Source organism: Aythya ferina, assembly GCF_964211825.1.
Source record: "Aythya ferina genome assembly, chromosome: 10".
NCBI lineage: Eukaryota > Metazoa > Chordata > Aves > Anseriformes > Anatidae > Aythya > Aythya ferina.
In genome coordinates, this window is record NC_140306.1 from 22,106,615 (window position 1) to 22,127,104 (window position 20,490).

General features: G+C 47.3%; 4 long non-coding RNA genes across 4 annotated transcripts in view; 1 reads left to right on the forward strand and 3 right to left on the reverse strand.

Moving 5' to 3' along the window:
• LOC311441851 overlaps positions 1-1,114 on the forward strand; it is a 37,229-nt gene extending 36,115 nt beyond the window's left edge. Inside the window, exon 4 of the long non-coding RNA XR_014696273.1 lies at positions 1,059-1,114. This is a non-coding gene — a long non-coding RNA (uncharacterized lncRNA). The remainder of the gene's footprint in view (positions 1-1,058) is intronic.
• LOC311441856 overlaps positions 1-20,490 on the reverse strand; it is a 613,063-nt gene that overhangs the window by 1,530 nt on the left and 591,043 nt on the right. The gene's annotated exons all lie outside the window — the stretch shown is intronic.
• LOC311441868 lies at positions 2,886-4,024 on the reverse strand. The gene is made up of 2 exons (XR_014696305.1): positions 3,403-4,024; positions 2,886-3,270 (listed from the first exon to the last, which is right to left on the reverse strand). It is a non-coding gene; the product is annotated as an uncharacterized lncRNA (long non-coding RNA).
• Positions 11,133-20,360, reverse strand: LOC311441864. Its single transcript, XR_014696301.1, has 3 exons — positions 19,977-20,360; positions 19,828-19,890; positions 11,133-12,796 (listed from the first exon to the last, which is right to left on the reverse strand). It is a non-coding gene; the product is annotated as an uncharacterized lncRNA (long non-coding RNA).

Consider the following 20,490-nt stretch of genomic DNA (forward strand, 5'->3'; position numbering starts at 1 on the left):
AAAAGCAGTATGCAATCTGGGACGTCACAGCCAGAGCTGCCTATGGCAAGGCGAGAGAGGAAAAGATGGAGCAGATGTTCTACTCCTAGTTTTTTCTTTATACGTAAATAAAAGTTTGAGCTAATTCCAGTTGGAAGAGTTCCAATTACTTGCTTGGTCATATTGACCTTTCAATATTATAAGCTGCAGCAAAAGCATAGGGATTGTTGCTTCTAGAAACACCCTAGTTCTCTTGTCTGCACTATGCATGCTGTTGAGCTAAAACTGATTAAAAAATAAAAAGAAAAATCACACACACACACGCACACACACACAAAAAAAAAAAAAAAAAAAAAAAAAAAAACCACCACAGCTGCTGCTGCTCTCTTCCTACTTCCTTGTGCTTTGCCCCTACCCTTTCCCAGGTGATTGGGTTTGGGTGCTAGGTGGGGCCAAATGGTATATGAGTCCCAGGCATCCCTCAGAGAGCTCCTTCTGCTTGGGCTGCTCTTTGGGGTGTTTGTTTTTCCTTCGGTCAGTTGCAGGCTTCTTCAGGTGGATCAGAGTTTATGGACTGATGCGTTTCCAAGTAGCGAGGGGTACGCACTTCTTTTTGAGGTAACAGCTAGTAGGATCTGTTAGAATATACTAATGTAGTACTTGGTGCCTTTATTGCATGCAGTTCTTTATCAGGTGAGTATCTGTTGTGAGTAACTGAAGTCAATGTTACTTGGTGTGTTTGCTATGCAGTGCCTGTGCGGACTATTGCACGAGACACAGCTTTCTGACATCTGGCCCAGCAACTACTAAATAAGGGGAGGGGAGAAGCTGAAGAACGACCAAAGGACAAAGCCTGGGAGGAAGACTACGAGCCTTCAGTACGAGCGGCCCCCAGAGGGACCACCGGAGACTGATAACGCATGCACCAGTGGGAGGGTTTGGATTCTGGGAACTAATTAGAATAACCCTGCCTTTTGTAGAAGTAGTAATGAATATGTATTAGCCTAGCAGCATAAAAACCAGCCGCCTGATGTAACTTGTGTGCGTCTTGGTGGAGCAGAGACTCCTGGTGCACCCAGCGCTGTTTGCTTACCTCTATTCCTTTAATAAATTGTAAACATTAATTGTAACCCTATTTGGGACTCGGTCATTTATTACAACTGGGACCTCCCGATGGGTGGAAGCTGTCGGGATAGCTCGGGATGCTGAGGCGTGGTGCTGCAAGGAGGTTGGTGGTCGGTGGCGCCCTGGGGCAGGTCGAACTGGGAGGGGGCGAGGCGGCGGGTGGTCGGTGGCTTCTGTGGAAAAGGCCCTTGTATGGGGGGCTGCGCATTCAGAGGAACCTTGACAGGCTGCAGATAGGGGCAGGCAGGAACCTTTTGAAGTTCAGGAGAGGGAAATGCCAAGCCCTACCCCTAGGGAGAAACACCTCTGTTCACCAGCACTGGATATCTCGATACTAAATAAGCATTTCTTCATGGAAGGGGTGGTTTGCTATTAGAACAGGCTGCCTGGGGAAGTGGTAAGAGACCCGATCCTTAAAGGTATTTAAGAGACATGTGGACATAGCCCGGGAGTCCAGCCTCCGGCAGGGCGGGAGCTGGATCTTCCGAGCCCCTGTGCTCCGGTCTTGTGCGACGCGTTTGCAAGCAGCACCGGGTTCCGGGTCTGACATTGGATGGTTCGGGGATGGCGATTCCGGGGCCGTTGGATAGCAGGGGCCGGCTATCTCGTGTCCCGGGGATCCAAATTCAGGGGGCGTGGGGGCCGGCCGTGCAGTGAAGTGGGGGGCTGGCGTCCGCCGGCTTCCCAGAGAGCGGGCTTTCGGTCCCGTGCGGTTCGGTGGCCGGCCGTCCCGAAACCCTGGGCACCAGTCTTGTGCTAGACTCAGCGGGGTCCGAAGTCGGGTGACGTGGGTGCCAGCCAAGCCGTGAAATGGGAGGCTGCTGTCTGGCTCTGGGTCTGGCCATCCCGGCGACAGGGTGGTTCGGTCCCGTGCGGAGCTGTGGGCCACGTACCCGCACTCCCTGGTGCCTGCATCCGGAGGCGTGGGATCCGACCCTCCCGAGCCCCTGGGCTCTGCTCTTGGGTGACGCATGTGCTAGCCTCACTGGGGTCCTGAGCCGACCACGGGCGGTTCGGGGCCGTCGGTCCCATGTCCCAGGGTTCCTCACTCCGGCAGCTCGGGTGCTGTCTGTCCTGAGTCGCAGGGATCTGTTCTCTGGAGGCACGGGGGCTGGCCCTCTCTAGAACCTGTGCTCCGGTCTTGGGCAATTCGTGTGCAAGTCGCAGTGAGGTCCGGAGCCGACTTCCGTGCGCTTTGTGGACGGTGATCCGGGGCATGGGATTCTGTCCTCCGGCGGCGAGGGTGCCGGTAGTCCCGTGTCCCGGAGGTCCAAACTCCGTAGACTCAGATACTGTCTGCCCCGACTCGCGGTGTTCCTTCCTCGGGCGGCGCGGTGGCCGGCCGCCTTGAGTCCACATGTCTCTTAAATACCTTTAAGGATCGGGTCTCTTACCACTTCCCCAGGCAGCCTGTTCTAATAGCAAACCACCCCTTCCATGAAGAAATGCTTATTTAGTATCGAGATATCCAGTGCTGGTGAACAGAGGTGTTTCTCCCTAGGGGTAGGGCTTGGCATTTCCCTCTCCTGAACTTCAAAAGGTTCCTGCCTGCCCCTATCTGCAGCCTGTCAAGGTTCCTCTGAATGCGCAGCCCCCCATACAAGGGCCTTTTCCACAGAAGCCACCGACCACCCGCCGCCTCGCCCCCTCCCAGTTCGACCTGCCCCAGGGCGCCACCGACCACCAACCTCCTTGCAGCACCACGCCTCAGCATCCCGAGCTATCCCGACAGCTTCCACCCATCGGGAGGTCCCAGTTGTAATAAATGACCGAGTCCCAAATAGGGTTACAATTAATGTTTACAATTTATTAAAGGAATAGAGGTAAGCAAACAGCGCTGGGTGCACCAGGAGTCTCTGCTCCACCAAGACGCACACAAGTTACATCAGGCGGCTGGTTTTTATGCTGCTAGGCTAATACATATTCATTACTACTTCTACAAAAGGCAGGGTTATTCTAATTAGTTCCCAGAATCCAAACCCTCCCACTGGTGCATGCGTTATCAGTCTCCGGTGGTCCCTCTGGGGGCCGCTCGTACTGAAGGCTCGTAGTCTTCCTCCCAGGCTTTGTCCTTTGGTCGTTCTTCAGCTTCTCCCCTCCCCTTATTTAGTAGTTGCTGGGCCAGATGTCAGAAAGCTGTGTCTCGTGCAATAGTCCGCACAGGCACTGCATAGCAAACACACCAAGTAACATTGACTTCAGTTACTCACAACAGATACTCACCTGATAAAGAACTGCATGCAATAAAGGCACCAAGTACTACATTAGTATATTCTAACAGATCCTACTAGCTGTTACCTCAAAAAGAAGTGCGTACCCCTCGCTACTTGGAAACGCATCAGTCCATAAACTCTGATCCACCTGAAGAAGCCTGCAACTGACCGAAGGAAAAACAAACACCCCAAAGAGCAGCCCAAGCAGAAGGAGCTCTCTGAGGGATGCCTGGGACTCATATACCATTTGGCCCCACCTAGCACCCAAACCCAATCACCTGGGAAAGGGTAGGGGCAAAGCACAAGGAAGTAGGAAGAGAGCAGCAGCAGCTGTGGTGGTTTTTTTTTTTTTTTTTTTTTTTTTTTTTTTTTGTGTGTGTGTGCGTGTGTGTGTGTGATTTTTCTTTTTATTTTTTAATCAGTTTTAGCTCAACAGCATGCATAGTGCAGACAAGAGAACTAGGGTGTTTCTAGAAGCAACAATCCCTATGCTTTTGCTGCAGCTTATAATATTGAAAGGTCAATATGACCAAGCAAGTAATTGGAACTCTTCCAACTGGAATTAGCTCAAACTTTTATTTACGTATAAAGAAAAAACTAGGAGTAGAACATCTGCTCCATCTTTTCCTCTCTCGCCTTGCCATAGGCAGCTCTGGCTGTGACGTCCCAGATTGCATACTGCTTTTCAGCTTTAAAAAATGAAAACCTTTACCCTAACCCTTAACCTTATCCTAACCACTAGTTTACCCTTATTCTTACCCTAAACCTAATCCTAACCCTTACCCTTACCCTAACCCTTACCCCAACCCTTACCCTAAACCTAACCCTTTCCCTAAACCTAAACCTTATCCTCACCCTAAGCCTTACCCTAACCCTTACCCTTAGCCTTACCCTAACACTTACCCTTACCCTAATCTGAACCCGAACCCTAACCCTAATACTCTCACCCTAACCCTTACCTTAACCACAACCCCTAACCCCCTAACTCCTAACCCCCAACCCCTAACCCTTACCCTAACCCCTAAACGTACCCCTAACCTATCCCTAACCATAACCCTCTAAGCCTAACCTGTGATAAATTAGTGGGGGGTTTGTTCATTGTCTTTGAGGAATTTGGAGAAACTGCTGAAGAGATAAGGTTGTACAAATTAACGGCCTTGGTAAAGGGGAGGATTAAAGCAAGCAGATAACAGGAGGGAGTATTGGATACACATCCTTGAGTGATACCAGACATCCTGTCTGCCGCTTCATTACCCCCACCTGAATATGAGCACAACGTGTGAACACCAGCAGAGGAACAACGACCCCCCTCTCAACAATAAACTGCGCAGCCTCAGCCAGTTCAATAGGTCTCGATAAGCTGGAACTCGACTGCTATAAAATAGCTACCCTGGAAAGGGAAGGTGTGTGCTGTTGCGGAGCGGAGACTCCCCAGCCGCCCAGCGCTGTTTTGCTTGTGTCTGCTTACTTGATTAATAAAATAATTACAATAGACCTGTAAATTGTGTGGTCTAATTTATAACAATTTGGTGCCGTGACTCGGATGAAGGCTGATTGATCAGGAATCCCTCTAGGGGAGGCGCCCCGCCGATTTCGGCGGCCCCAGAAACGGAAACTCCTGCTCGAGCCCTTCATCGACGAACCCAAAATCAGACACAAGCAAATAAAACCGGTAAACCCCAGGCAACCTTTGTGCACGAAGACCGAACTAAGACCCACGGGGTGGGTAAGTATAGGCCGGTGTTCAGTTCGGTTGGGGTTGGGTATCCCGGAGCACGACATTTGAGACGTCCAAGTGCGGACGAAGCGAGTGCGGACCCCTCGGTAGTGCGGTTCCCACCTCCCGCGAGGGACTGGGCCACGAAAAGGGGGAAGCGTTGTGTGTGTGTGTGTGAAGGTGCTCCGGAAGATGGGACAGAAGAAAAGTAAGCCTTCTGGCCCCATGAGGGAGGGATCCAATGCTGTAGGGATACCCTCTGTTCCTTCTGATAGTCCGTTAGGACAAATGATTAAGAATTGGGATGATTCCCCTTCTAGGCGGGGAAAGAGTAAAGTTAAAATGATTTATTATTGTATAGAAGTGTGGGGCAACAAGCCCATCAAAGGGGACAGCGTTTTCTGGCCCCCGTTCGGCTCCTTTGAGGATTGGGTATGCCAAGCCCTCAATATTTATGTTAACTCTAAGGAGCCCTTTAGTTTGGAAGAAAGTGAATATGCGCACCTCTGGATAAATTCAGATACGAGGACGCATCTATATCCTCTAAAAGAAAAAGGAGGGCGGGATAAAAAGAGAAAGGACTTAGAAGTCCCGACATCGCCCCCGCCCTATATTCCACTGCCCGCACCAACGGCTCCTGTCCTTAATGGACTCCCCGAATTAGCAAATTCAGGAGAAACGGAATCGGATCATGAAACACAGGGGCCGGTAACCAGAAGCAGGGCAAGAAATCAGAAATCTGCTTTAAGGGAGGGATTATATCCCCTACGAGAAATAGCGATGGGGGGACCCCAGCCAGGAATGGGATACGTGGCTGTTCCCATTAATTCAGGGGATGTGAGGGATTTTAAAAAGGAGATGGGAAGTTTACTAGAAGACCCATTGGGAGTGGCGGAACAAGTAGACCAATTCTTAGGCCCAAATATATATACCTGGGAAGAGTTACAATCCATCCTGGGAATCCTCTTTACATCAGAGGAAAGAAGAATGATTAGGCGTACTGGGATGCAAATTTGGGATCAGCAACACCAGCAGGGGCCGGCTGCAGACATAAAGTGGCCAATGCAGCAGCCTAATTGGAATAATCAAGACCCCATACACAGGGGACATATGCAAGATTTAAGAACAATCATAATTCAGGGGATACGAGAATCTGTCCCCAGAGGACAGAACATAAACAAAGCTCTTAACGAACAACAGAAAAAGGATGAAACCCCAACGGAATGGTTAGAAAGATTACGAAAGAATTTGCAACTATATAGTGGCTTAGACCCTGGAACCCCGATAGGGGAGGCATTACTTAAAGCCCAATTTGTGGCAAAATCATGGGTAGATATTAGGAAGAAATTGGAAAAAATAGAGGATTGGCAAGATCGAGGTCTGGACGAATTGTTAAGGGAGGCACAGAAGGTGTATGTTAGAAGGGAAGAAGAGAAGGAGAAAAATCAAGTACGTATGGTGGTGGCAGCAGTGCGAGAAGGAAAAAGGGGGGCTGAACCGAATCGAAGGTTCGACCAGATGCATGGGAGACCTAGGGCGGAGGAAAGAGGTAGCAAAGAACGAAAAAATGTGACCTGTTTTTATTGCAACAAGAAAGGTCACATGAAGAAAGAATGCAGGCAAAGAAAAGAGGATGAGAGGATGTTTAAGAGCGAATAGGGGTGTCAGGGGCTCTATTTGCTGGGGATCCGAAACAAGACCGAGCCCTTGATAAAATTAAAAGTGGGTCCCCAGCGCGAGGAGGTAGAATTCCTCATAGATACAGGGGCTGAAAGATCAACAGTCCAAACCTTGCCCACTGGATGCAAGGCCTCCACTGAAAAAGTCCAGGTAATCGGAGCAAAGGGGGAGCCCTTTGGGGTCCCTGTTATAAAAGAAGTAATAATAGAATCAGATTCTAAAGTGAGTAAGGGGACTCTGCTCCTAGTACCGGAAGCTGAGTATAATTTGTTAGGCAGAGATTTAATAATAGAATTAGGAATAGGATTAGAAGTGATAGGAAAGAAATTAGAAATAAAATTATGCCCACTCCGAGTAGAAGATGAAGCAAACATCGATCCTAGAGTCTGGTACACGTCAGAAAGTGTAGGAAAATTGAAAATAAGGCCTTTCGAAGTGACCATAAACAATCCAGAAGTACCAGTCAGGATAAAACAATACCCTCTTTCGGAGGAAGGTAGGAGAGGGTTAAAACCCGAGATTCAAAGATTGCTGCAGCAGGGGCTGTTGGAGCCTTGCATGTCTCCTTTTAACACTCCTATCTTACCCATAAAAAAAGAAAGACAGGCAAGTACAGATTGGTACATGACCTGAGGGAAATTAATAAGAGAACTGTTACTAGGTTCCCCGTGGTAGCAAATCCACACACTCTGTTAAGCCAACTGCACCCAGACGACCGATGGTATAGTGTAATCGATCTAAAAGACGCATTTTGGGCATGCCCCCTGGACGAAAAATCTAGGGATTATTTTGCCTTTGAATGGGAGGACCCAGACACCTATAGAAAACAGCAGTTAAGGTGGACGGTCCTGCCCCAGGGGTTTACAGAATCCCCAAACTTGTTTGGGCAAGCACTGGAGCAAATTTTGCAAGAGTACAACAGAGTACCGGGCACAACCCTGATCCAATACGTAGATGATTTACTAATAGCTGGAAAAGATGAAGACATTGTAAGACAAGCTAGCGTTAGCCTATTGAATTTTTTGGGGTCGCAGGGATTAAAGGTGTCCAGGTCAAAACTACAGTTTGTAGAAAAAGAGGTAAAATATTTGGGTCATTTGCTAAATAAAGGAACTAAAAGGCTGGATCCTGAAAGGGTTAAAGGGATCCTAGGAATAAAGGCCCCAACTACCAAAAGGCAAGTGCGGCAACTGTTAGGGTTAACTGGATATTGTAGACAATGGATAGAAGATTACAGTGGAAAGGTTAAATTTCTATATAACAAATTGAATAGGGATGGATTACTAAAATGGACAGAAGAAGACGAGGAGCAATTAGAGAAATTAAAAGAAGAACTGATGCATCCACCAGTTTTAAACTGTCCAGAATTAAAAAAACCATTTTTCTTGTTCGTAAATAGCACAGAGGGGACTGCCTATGGAGTACTGGCTCAAGAATGGGCAGACAGTAAAAAACCAGTAGCCTATTTATCTAAGCTATTAGACCCTGTTAGTAGAGGTTGGCCCAGCTGCTTGCAAGTAGTGGTAGCAGCTGCCCTACTAGTGGAAGAAGCACAAAAGATTACATTAGGGGGAGAAATAAAGGTTATATCCCCTCACAATATACGTGGGGTGCTGCAACAAAAAGCTGAAAAATGGATAACGGATGCAAGGTTACTAAAATATGAAGGGATCCTAATATCATCACCCAGATTAACATTAGAAACGACTGCAGCACAAAACCCCGCTCAGTTTCTTTATGGTGAACCAAATGAGCAGCCTGAACATAATTGTCTTAGAAACATAGAAGAACAAGTGAGATTGAGGCCTGATCTGGAAGATGTAGAATTGCCTTTAGGGGAAAAGATATTTGTGGACGGATCCTCAAGGGTAGTCGAGGGTAAAAGAAGATCAGGTTACGCATTGGTTAACGGAAAAACATTTGAGGTAATAGAATCAGGCCCTCTGAGCCCAAGCTGGTCAGCGCAGGCTTGCGAGTTATATGCCATGTTAAGAGCTCTGAAATTATTAAAGAACAAAAGCGGAACAATATATACAGACTCTAAATATGCTTATGGAGTAATACACACCTTCGGGAAAATATGGGAAGAGAGAGGACTTATAAATTCACAAGGAAAAGGACTAATTCATCAGGAGTTGATTCTCCAAGTTTTACAAGCCATCAGGGAGCCTAAGGAGATTGCGGTGGTGCATGTAAAAGGACACCAGCGAGGGCTGAATCCCCAAATCAGAGGCAATAACTTAGCTGACCAGGAAGCAAAAAGAGCAGCCCTTATGTGCATATATGAAGTGACTAAGAGAGCAGACTGCCCGAGTTGTGGCAAGGGGAAGGATTTAAAGAAATTTCCATGCTATGATTGCTGGAAAGACTGGGGAGTAGAAGGGATTGAATGTAATTGTTCGGAGGAGGAGAGTCCGCCTTATAGAAACTGTTACAAGCATGGCCCAGCTAAATTTTTATGGTCTGGTGGGCACGTCCCCCTCCCCTTGTTTTGTTTTACTACTGTAGAAAAGGAAAAAATGACAAAAATGGGGATTCGAGAAAATGAAAAAGGAAAATGGGTACTACCTGATGGACGAGAAGTGTTACCAAAATCAGTAGCTATGAGGGTGCTACGGAGATTTCATGAACAAATGCATTGGGGTGCTCAGGCGTTAGTAGATCAATTCGCCACTAATTATATGTGTATAGGGATATATAACATAGCCAAAGGAATTGTTAATGGGTGTATGACTTGTCGGAGGGTAAATGCTAAAAATATGAGAAAAAGGGTTCCGGGAGGACGAGAATTAGCCCACCGACCCTTTGCAAGAATTCAATTGGATTTTACCGAACTTCCCAAAACAGGAAGATACAAATATTTGCTGGTAATTATAGACCATCTTACAAATTTTGTTGAAGCATTTCCCACGACAAGGGCTACAGCACAAACTGTAGTGAAAATATTGTTAGAAAACATAATTCCCCGATATGGGATTGTAGAAGCAATAGATTCTGATAGGGGACCGCACTTTGTGTCAAAAGTATCCCGTGACACAATGAAAGCTTTAGGAATCAAATGGGAATATCATACTCCCTGGCATCCTCAGAGCTCGGGAAAAGTAGAACGGATGAACGGTGAAATTAAAAAGCAACTTACTAAATTAATGTTAGAAACAAAAACCTCTTGGATAAAGTGCTTGCCACTAGCTTTGCTAAGTATACGCGTAAAACCCAGGACTGATCTGGGAATCTCCCCTTTTGAAATGCTGTATGGTATGCCTTATGATCTCGAGATACCCCTTGATCATCCCCACCTACAAGATGATCAATTAAAACCTTACCTCACACAATTGATAAATAGACGCAGGGAATTACAGAAAAAGGGTTTAATTGCGCAACGTCCCCCTTTGGACATAGCAATTCACAAGATACAGCCCGGAGATAAGGTCCTGATAAAAACTTGGAAAGAAGTTACATTAACACCACAATGGGAAGGCCCCTATGTTGTTTTGCTTACTACAGAAATGGCTATTCGAACTGCGGAGAAAGGATGGACACATGCCAGCCACATTAAAGGACCCATCTGTGATGAGAAGTGGGAGATCGCTCCAGGGAACAAAGACCTGAAGCTCACATTGCGACGAACCCGATAGGTACCGTGGGTTAAGGTAAAGGCTCTCCCCTGAAGAACACTACTGCTGCCGAGAAGAACTAAAACCCTCGTAGTTGGCTGCAACCCAACTGACGAGTGAGGCAGAGGAGTGAATAAGTGGGGAAAGAAAATGAGCCTCAGCCATTCCTATTGGTATTTGGGGGTTCTCGCAGTGATTTCATCCTGCATAGCGACTCAACACCACCCTCACCAACCTTTTAAATGGACTTTAAGTCGATTCGAAGATCAACAGGTTATTGCAACCCAGATAACATCAGGGGGGCCAAGTTTTACTTCTACACTGTGTCAGCTGGTCCCGAGGCCTCGATGCTGGGAATATATGGGATTTTATATGTGCCCAAGTTCGAATCCTGGAAAGGGGTACTGCAACTCCCCTAATCAATATTACTGCAGCTATTGGGGCTGTGAGACTATAGCCCCTAGTTGGATACCGGGATACGGTAGAGATAAATACCTAAGGGTCCAATGGGGTCCATATGGGTGCATTCCACCGCAAGGGTGGGGAGGACGTGGAAACTGTAAATATCTCTTTTTAAATGTTACCCAACCCACGGATAGAGGGCGGAACATGGGAAGAGTGTGGGGAATAAGGTATACGGAACCTGGAACTGACAGGGGAGGACTCATATTAATAAAGAAGGAAAAACCCGAGATATCCAAGGTAGTAGGGCCTAATAAAGAGTTATTAGGGGAAGGTTTGGTTGCCCAGACTGTAAAGATACCTGGGACTGCACAACCTACTACAGTGTTTTCTAATAAGACGACAAAGTTATCCTTTCCCACACTGCTTCCTAGCATTGTAAAAAGGAAAGGGGTTGTACCCGAGAGTAGTATGTGGAAAGTTATAAATGCTAGTTTCCAGGTACTAAATCAAACTAATCCTGAGATAACTGAAGGATGCTGGCTATGTGTAAGTGTTAAGCCCCCATATTATGAAGCTATAGGAGATATGGGGAGGCCTGAATATTCAAATGAGTCAAATCCTTCCAAGTGCAGTTGGGGTCAGGAAATCGGGATAACTCTGACTCAAGTTACGGGAAAAGGTAGATGTATCGGCACAGTTCCAAGAGATAAAAATGATCTATGCCATGCCACTGAAAAAATGGACCAAACACACAAATGGTTAATTCCTGCAAATAATACTAGGTGGGTATGTTCATTGTTGGGAGTCACTCCTTGCCTATCTTTAAAATTGTTTAGCATATCTCATGATTTTTGTGTACAGGTGGTCATTATACCAAGGATTCTATACCACACTGAAGAGTATATGTATACCTATCACACAGTGGCTGAATACCATCTGGTAAAGAGGGAGCCTATTACAGCTGTCACCTTAGCCACTTTAATGGCCCTTGGGGCTGCAGGTGCAGGAACTGGAATTGCTTCCCTGATAAAACAAAGCCAGGAATTTACTTCTCTACGCATTGCCGTAGATGAGGATCTGGCCCGTATAGAGCAATCAATAACAGCTCTGGAAAAATCGGTTAGGTCATTATCCGAAGTGGTACTCCAAAACCGTAGAGGGTTGGATTTGATTTTCTTACAACAAGGAGGACTGTGTGCAGCCCTACGTGAAGAATGTTGTGTATATGCAGATCATACTGGGGTGGTAAGAGATACAATGACTAAATTGAGGGAAGGATTAGAAAAACGCAAAAAGGAAAATGAAGCTCGTCAGAATTGGTATGAATCCTGGTTTAATTACTCACCTTGGCTTACTACCCTGCTATCAACCATAGCGGGGCCCTTGTTGTTATTAATATTAGCACTGACTTTTGGACCATGTATATTCAATCGAGTAATCGCGATTGTGAAAAGCCGATTAGAGGCAGCTCATCTTATGCTCGTGCGTGCTGAGTATGAATTTCTTGAGCAGGAGAAGGAAGACACAGAAACTTTAATGCTCAGCAAGCAAATATTGCAAAAATTCAATGAACAAAATATGTTAGAAAAAGAAAAAGGAGGGATTGTGATAAATTAGTGGGGGGTTTGTTCATTGTCTTTGAGGAATTTGGAGAAACTGCTGAAGAGATAAGGTTGTACAAATTAACGGCCTTGGTAAAGGGGAGGATTAAAGCAAGCAGATAACAGGAGGGAGTATTGGATACACATCCTTGAGTGATACCAGACATCCTGTCTGCCGCTTCATTACCCCCACCTGAATACGAGCACAACGTGTGAACACCAGCAGAGGAACAACGACCCCCCTCTCAACAATAAACTGCGCAGCCTCAGCCAGTTCAATAGGTCTCGATAAGCTGGAACTCGACTGCTATAAAATAGCTACCCTGGAAAGGGAAGGTGTGTGCTGTTGCGGAGCGGAGACTCCCCAGCCGCCCAGCGCTGTTTTGCTTGTGTCTGCTTACTTGATTAATAAAATAATTACAATAGACCTGTAAATTGTGTGGTCTAATTTATAACATAACCCTAACCCTCTAACGCTAACAATAACCCCCAACCCCAACCCTCACCCTAAACCCTAACTCTAGCCCCAGCCCTAGCCCCTAACCCTAACCCTAGTTCCCGAGAACTACATCTCCCGGTATGCTCTGGGCATTCAACATGGCCTCCCGGAAGTCCCCAATCCGACAACTACATTTCCCGGCATACCATGGGTACGCAACATGGCCTCCCGGAAGTCCGGAGTCCCGAGAACTATATCTCCCGGCATGCTCTGGGCACCCAACATGGCCTCCCAGTGCCGGAAAACTACACCTACCAGCATTCCCCGGACAGCCGGCATGGCCAATCACAGGCCAAGTGCTCGAGAACTGCATTTACCAGCACTCACTGGAACCCTCACCGCCCTTACAAAAAAAGCCTCAAGCCCCAACATCAAAAAAAAACTCGAAACCCCTACAGACCTAACCCAAACTATTTACCACACTAAACCCCTGAAGACCTATGCCTAAAACCCCTAACCCAAAATCTTAGGATGCTCAAAACCCAAACCCAACCCAAAACGTTAGGATGCTCAAAGCCCTAGCCCAAAAACTTAGGGCGCTCCAAACCATAACCCCAAAACATTAAGATGCACAAAAACCTAACCCAAAAACTTAGTGTAACATACCATAACACCATAAATAAATCACCATAAATGTTTGTTCATTGTCTTTTGTATTATGAAAACAAGGAGTTCTGTTTGAGGAGCGGGAGTTGCGAATGCTCCCTGCTGAAGTAAGGAGCTGCATAATGCTTGCCTAGACACAATGAAAATTCTTTTGCTTAACGTAACAAAAAAGAGACCCCCCAACCCATTCTCCTTCTGCATCTCAGTTGCCTCTTTTGTTCAAAGACACTGTTGCAAAGCTCATGTAACCATCTCCTGATAAGTTGCTAAACTAGTGTATCAACATCCTGCCTTCCTGTCTCACGCTGGGCCAACATGACCAAATAATAAAAGAAGTTGAACCACAATGCCGAGGAAGACTACGGCCTTCATCTTCACGACCACCAGAGGGACAGAGACGACCCCCTAGCAACAGTGCGCGCAGTCGCAGAATATACCAGGATGTGCTGCGTAATCCTGGAATTAGCAAGATATAAAAAGGGACCCTGGCGGGGGTGAGGTGCGTGCCGTTGGCGGAGCTGAGACTCCCTGGCCGCCCAGTGCTGTTTTGCTTGATGTTTGCTCACTCAATAAATTCCTTTCTATGATTAATACAATGCTCTCTGAAAATTAATTAAGGGGACAACTTATAACACTTTGGACGCTCAAAACCCAAACCCAAAAACTTTGGACCCTCAAAACCCTATCCTGAAAACACGAGGACGCTCCAAACCCTATCCCGAAAACATTAGGACTCTCCAAACCCTATTCCGAAAACTTAGGACGCTCCAAACCCTATCCCGAAAACATTAGGACGCTCCAAGCCCTAACCCAAAAACATTAGGACGCTCCAAGCCCTAACCCAAAAACATTAGGACGCTCAAAGACCTATCCCAAAAACTTAGGACGCTCAAAACCCTATCCTGGAAACATTGAGATGCTCAAAACCCTATCCCGAAAATTTAGAACGCTCCAAATACTAAACCAAAAACATTAGGACGCTCCAAGCCCTAACCCAAAAACATTAGGATGCTCCAAACCCTATCCTGGAAACATTAAGATGCTCAAAACCCTTTCCTGAAAACATAGGATGCTCAGTACCCAAACCCAAAACATTAAGATGCTCAAAACCCTAACCCAACTACTTAGGATGCTTAAAAGCCTATCCCAAAAAATTAGGGCACACAAAAGCCTAACCCCAAAAATTAAGGAGCTCAAAATCCAAACCCCCAAAATTAGCATACTCAAAACCCTGGCCCTGGAGAACCTAACCTGAAAAAAAAAAAAAAATTAAGATCTTAAAACCCTAACCGTAAATAACTGACCAAAAATAAAACCTTAAGACTCTAACCCTAAAAAACATATCAACACTACAACCCAAAAAACTCTAATACCCTAACACGCTAACCCTGAAACCCTTAAAACCCTAACCCCCAAATCCTTAAAATCCTAACCGTTAAAACTCCAACCCTAAAAACCTTAAAATCCTAAACATAAACCCTGAAACCCCTTACCCTGAAACCCAACCCTAGTGCCCAATCCCTGAAACCTTAAAACCCTGAATCAATCTGTAGCAAATAGCATAGGCTGAGTTGAGGATCTCAGTACAGTAGCATTATTATTCGAGATTACAATGGCGGGTGTCCCACAAGCAGGAGGGTGCCTACTAATTCCATACACAGTTTATACACTTTTTTTTTCTGCCTAGGACTGGGACCCTCCCCTGTTTCCCCTTTAACTGTGCTATTCAAGGTTCATAATCTAGCTGGTGCTTCACAGAAAATACACAGCTGCTGGCCAAAGTCACATTTCTTTTGAGGTTTTTACTCTTTGAGGTGGTAATGTTTCTTACGCCGTGATTTCCACCTAATTGCTGTAAGGATTCTGGTTGTCTGCGTTTTACAAGGTTGTCTGTTATAATAAATAATAAAAGTCCCAAATAGGATTACAATCAAAGTTTACAATTCACTGAATGAATAGAGGTAAGCAAACAGTGCTGGGTACGCTGGGAGTCTCTGCTCCACCAAGACGCACACCAGTTATACACCAGTTACCTCCCTTAAGGGATATAGAGAAGCTCTCTCAGATACGGCAGTCCTACTTCTCGTGCATGCAGCCGGAGGTTGGTCTAATTCTGGTGCTGTTGGTGGTGGAAGCTGGGGCAACGGTGGTACTGGTGGAGATACCACAGCCACCGGAGGGGGAGCCGCCGGGGGTGGATTGTTAGGATATGGAGGTGGTAGCTTATCCAATGGCTCACGTTTATCACCTTTTTCTTTTTCCTGTTCTTCTTGTTCTTCAAATTTCTTATCTGCTTTTAGCGTAAATATTGAGGCTGGAAAAGGACGGGAAGTCCTCCTCATCCATAATCCTGCATAATCACTTTCTTCCTGGCTAAAAGGTTCCTTTGAATTAACATGGATATTTAAGGCCTGGCAAATCCAGTCTTCAAAGGATCCAAAAACAGGCCGAAAGACATGTGGTCTTAAAGGCTCCTTTGGCCATTCTGTCACACAATACTGGACCATTTTTAATTTACTTTTTCCTTTTCTGGGGTCCCTATCATTCCAATTTCTAATCGTTATTCCTAATGGACTTTCTGGTGGTATGACTGGTAATTTGCTCCCTTTCTTCTGGTCCCTGGTCTTCGATTTTGTCTGACCCATCTAGGAATTTTACTATGGCAATTCCCACAGCCCTTGGTTACCTTAGTAAGAGTGTCTTGCAGGGGGTCGAGGACCTATCACACACCCACAAATCCTATAGGAATCCCTTCGGTCCTTCACCGGCCAAGTCCCTCGCGGGAGATTGGAACCGCGGTTAGAAGACCTCCACAATCGCTTCGGAACTAAGTTCCATCTCAGTCACACTCTTACACACACAGGCAACCGAACCCCACCCAACCAAACGGTATACGCTTTAAATGCTTACGACTCTGTCATCTTCGTTCGGATCTTCACACACACAATTACGGGCAAAATATAGTGCTGCAGCTGGCAAGGGAGCTGAAAAAAAGAATCAGAAACTTTGCTTACCTTTATTCAGGTTCAAGATGCCATTAGTTCCGACCTGACTCAAACAGCAGCCACCAAATGGTGGGGGTGCCTCTCCTAGATCAAACCAGAAATCAGGAACCAAAGCCCTCCTGGACGAGCCCCCACTTGTAATAAATGACTGGGTCCCAAATAGGATTGCAATTGAAATTTACAATTTATTAAATGAATAGAGGTAAGCAAGCAGCGCTGGGTGCGCCAGGAGTCTCTGCTCCACCAAGACGCACACAAGTTACATCAGGCGGCTGGTTTTTATGCTGCTAGGCTAATACATATTCATTACTACTTCTACAAAAGGCAGGGTTATTCTAATTAGTTCCCAGAATCCAAACCCTCCCACTGGTGCATGCGTTATCAGTCTCCGGTGGTCCCTCTGGGGGTCTCTCATGCTAAAAGCTTGTAGTCTTCCTCCCAGGCTTTTCTCTTGTCCTTCTCCTTTGTCCATCTTGGCTGGATGTCAGACACTTGCATAGTGTCCCATGAAACAGTTGTAATAGTTAGCGGTTATTCTGAAACCCCTTTGTTCTCTTATCCCCTATCGACCCGAATTGCTGGACCATTCCTTTGCAAGATACAAGAACTATATATATTAACCACTCTGGTTTTCTCAGACTTGTGGTTATACAAGGGTATGTAAGACAGAAGGTCACATTTCATCATATCATGCGGCCCTAGCGTTGTTCCATATTGACATGAATCAGATGAACTCATTTCACCCTGTAAAGCTGTCTTATCACTGCAAGCATATCTCAATACCACCTTCCTTCCCTCTACAGGATGTAACTGCGCAAAAACGACATTTTTCTTCCCACAACCTTGATCCCCTTACCCTGAAATCCTTATTCCCCTTAAACCTAACAACTCTAACCACTACCCTAACCCTTATTATCAACCCCCTAACGCTAATGACACTGACCTTAATCCAAACCCCAAACTGCCCCTAACCCCAGACAACCAACAACAAAACACACACACACAAAGATGGAAACTACAAAAAAGGCAAAACCCACGATACAGGCCCCAAATCACAAATACACAACCAAAACGCTACAGAAAAGCCCCAGATGCAGGCCCCAAATGCTACAGCTAGGCCTCAAAAGCTCAAGATGCATCCCAAAGCAAATATGCAGGCCCCAAACGTTACAGAAAAGCCCCCAAACCCAGGCTGCACAAGTCTACAAGCAGGCCCCAAACTGCCAACAGAAGCAGGCACCAACCACACCCAGATGCAGACCCCAACTGCCCACAAGCAGCTCCTACCCCACCACCCCCTCCCAAGAACTGGACTCCACCCAGACACTGGCCCCAGACCCGGGCCCGCCCCCTGCCACCAATCCTCACCCCCCCACCCTCCCCCCCCCCGACACAGGTGTACAAGCAGCTCACAACCTGCCCCTTCAGAGACCAGTCGTCCCCCCCCCCCCCCAAGACATGGGATGCAGAGGTGTACAACCAACTCCCAACTCCCTCCCCCTCAAAGGGAGGCCCCAAAGACCCCCAAATGGAGGCTCCTAGAGTGAACAAGCACCTCCCAACTCCCCCAGGCACAGGCACCCCTCCCCCCCCCCCCAAACACAGGCCACATAGGTGTATAAACAGCCCAGACCCCCCTCCAAGACCCAGGCCCCTATAGTGTACAAGCAGCTCCCAACCACCCACAGATGCAGTCTCCAACCCCTCTCAAAAGAGAGGCACCTAGAATGCACGAGCAACTCCCAACCCCCCTAAACATAGGTCCAAAAGTGCACAAGCAGCTCCCGACCCCCCTCGAATACAGACCCCAAAAGTGTACAAGTAGCTCCCCCCCAGAGACAGGACCCAAAGGTGTACAACCAGTTCTCAACACCCCTGAGACACAGGCCCCAACCGCCCCCCCAGACACAGGGACCCAAATTCTACAAGCAGCTCCCAACCCCTGCCAGGCAGGCCCCCTACCCTATACAAGCAGCTCCCAACCCTCCCCCCCCCCCCGAGAGAGGCCCCCAAGCCCCCCACAAACACAGGCCCCTACAGTGTACAGGCAGCTCCCAGCCACCCCCAGATGCTGGCCCCAAAGTTGTACAAACAGCTCCCAGCCACCCTGCAGAAACAGATTCCTACATTGTACAAGCAGTTCCCAGCCCGCTAGACACAGGCCCTGACCCCCCACAGAAGCAGCTCCCACCCCTCCCCCAGACGCAGGTCCCAAGCCCCCCCCCAAACACAGGCCCCTACAGCCAACACCCAACCCCCTACCCCCGATGCCAGGCCCAAAGGTGTAGAAGCAGCTCCAAACCTCCTCCCTCAACCCAGGCTCCAACAGTGTACAAGCAGCTCCCAACCAACCCTCCCCTTCCCCCCCCCCCGACACAGGCTCCAAAGGAATACAAAGAGTTCCCACCCCTCCCCCAGATGCTGGTCTCAACCCCCCCCCGCCCCCAGAAGCAGGCCCCAAAGGTGTAGAGTCAGCTCCCAACCCCTTCAATGCTGGCCCCAAGGGTCTACAAGCAGCTCCCCCCTTGCCCCCAGATACCGGCCCCCAGACACAGACCCCAAAAGCCTAATCACAGGCCCTGAACTCTAGAGGCAGGCTCCAAAACCCAGGACAAAGCCCCAGTGGTTCGAGACAGGGCCCAAATCCCAGACACAGGCCCCAAACGCTAAACATATGCCAAAAAAAGTATTAGTGCTGGTGCCAAATGTTACAGACAGGCCCAAAAGCCCGAGATGCTCAAGGCTGAGATGTAACTTGGCTTTCTGAATTACTGGAAAGCAGCTTTCATTCTCAGATAATTGTGTGCCGGCTAGATAGGATGGGGCTTCAGGCACCTCTTCACCTGAGGAAACACACTGCCATCAGGCACCGCTGTGCCAGACAAGCTTGTTCTGCTAGAACACCCTACTCAGATGCACTGTGGCATTCAAGTGAACTGCTTTCATGCAAATATAACGACTGATGTTACAACCCACCTTGCCTGTGATTTAAAGATCAAAGCCGAAATTTCTTTAAGTGGTATATTCTTTATTGCAGCGCTTGATGCACGGGGGATCCTTCCTCCTATCGTGCATGTTCAAAGTGACAAACTATGTCGTATTTATACAGCGAAACAATGAATATTCAATTAGCGCCTATACATATTCATTACCTAACCCCGCCCACCCTCGCTTCATATGCTAATTAGCTTATCAGTCCTTGTGCCTGCGCAAAGCCTTCCAAGAATTGTGGGCCAGGGTCTCCAGGATGTGGACAGTGGTCTTTGGGAGGAAGGCCGTAGGTCTTCCTCGTAATGCACTTTCTTAATCTTGCAAAGCAAGACGGACACCTTTCATAGTCACCTTGTGCTACTTGGTCATTCTGCTCCAACCCAGCTCATGACCAGCCCCTCTTCTTACACAGCTCTTCAGAGTGCAGTTTGCTCCTTTGAGCCTGTGTGAGACACCTGTGAAAGAAAAAGAAACGCATAGGCCGATGCAGCATCCAAAGACACAGCACAACTAGGTAAGTTACTCTCATCTGCTCCCTTACCTCTGCCGCTTACCAGCCCCCGAGGCAGATGCTTCAATCTACCCTCTTCAAACAGCTACAACACCTCTAAAAGACAAAGAGGGGATGCTTAGAGGAACAGTGAGACCTACAACACAACAACTGCTACATCTGTTCCTCACTCACCTTGCCAGAGGCAGCTTTGCGTGTGACGTCCCAGGTTGTACACTGCGTTACCTAACCCTTACCATAACCCTTACCCTAACCCTTCTCACCCTTACCATTACCCAAATCCTTACCTTTACTTTTTCCTTACCCTTACTCTTTCCTTTAACCATAACCTTACCCTTACCCTATACCTTACTCCAACCCTTCCCCTTACCTTCCCCTTCCCCTTACACTTAACCTAACCCTTACCCTTACCCTTCCGCTTCCCCTAAAACATACCCTAACACTTTCCCTTACCCTTACACTTACCCTAACCCTTACTATTACCCTTACACTTACTCTTGCCCTAATCCTTGCTTTCACCCTTACACTTATCCTAACCCTTACT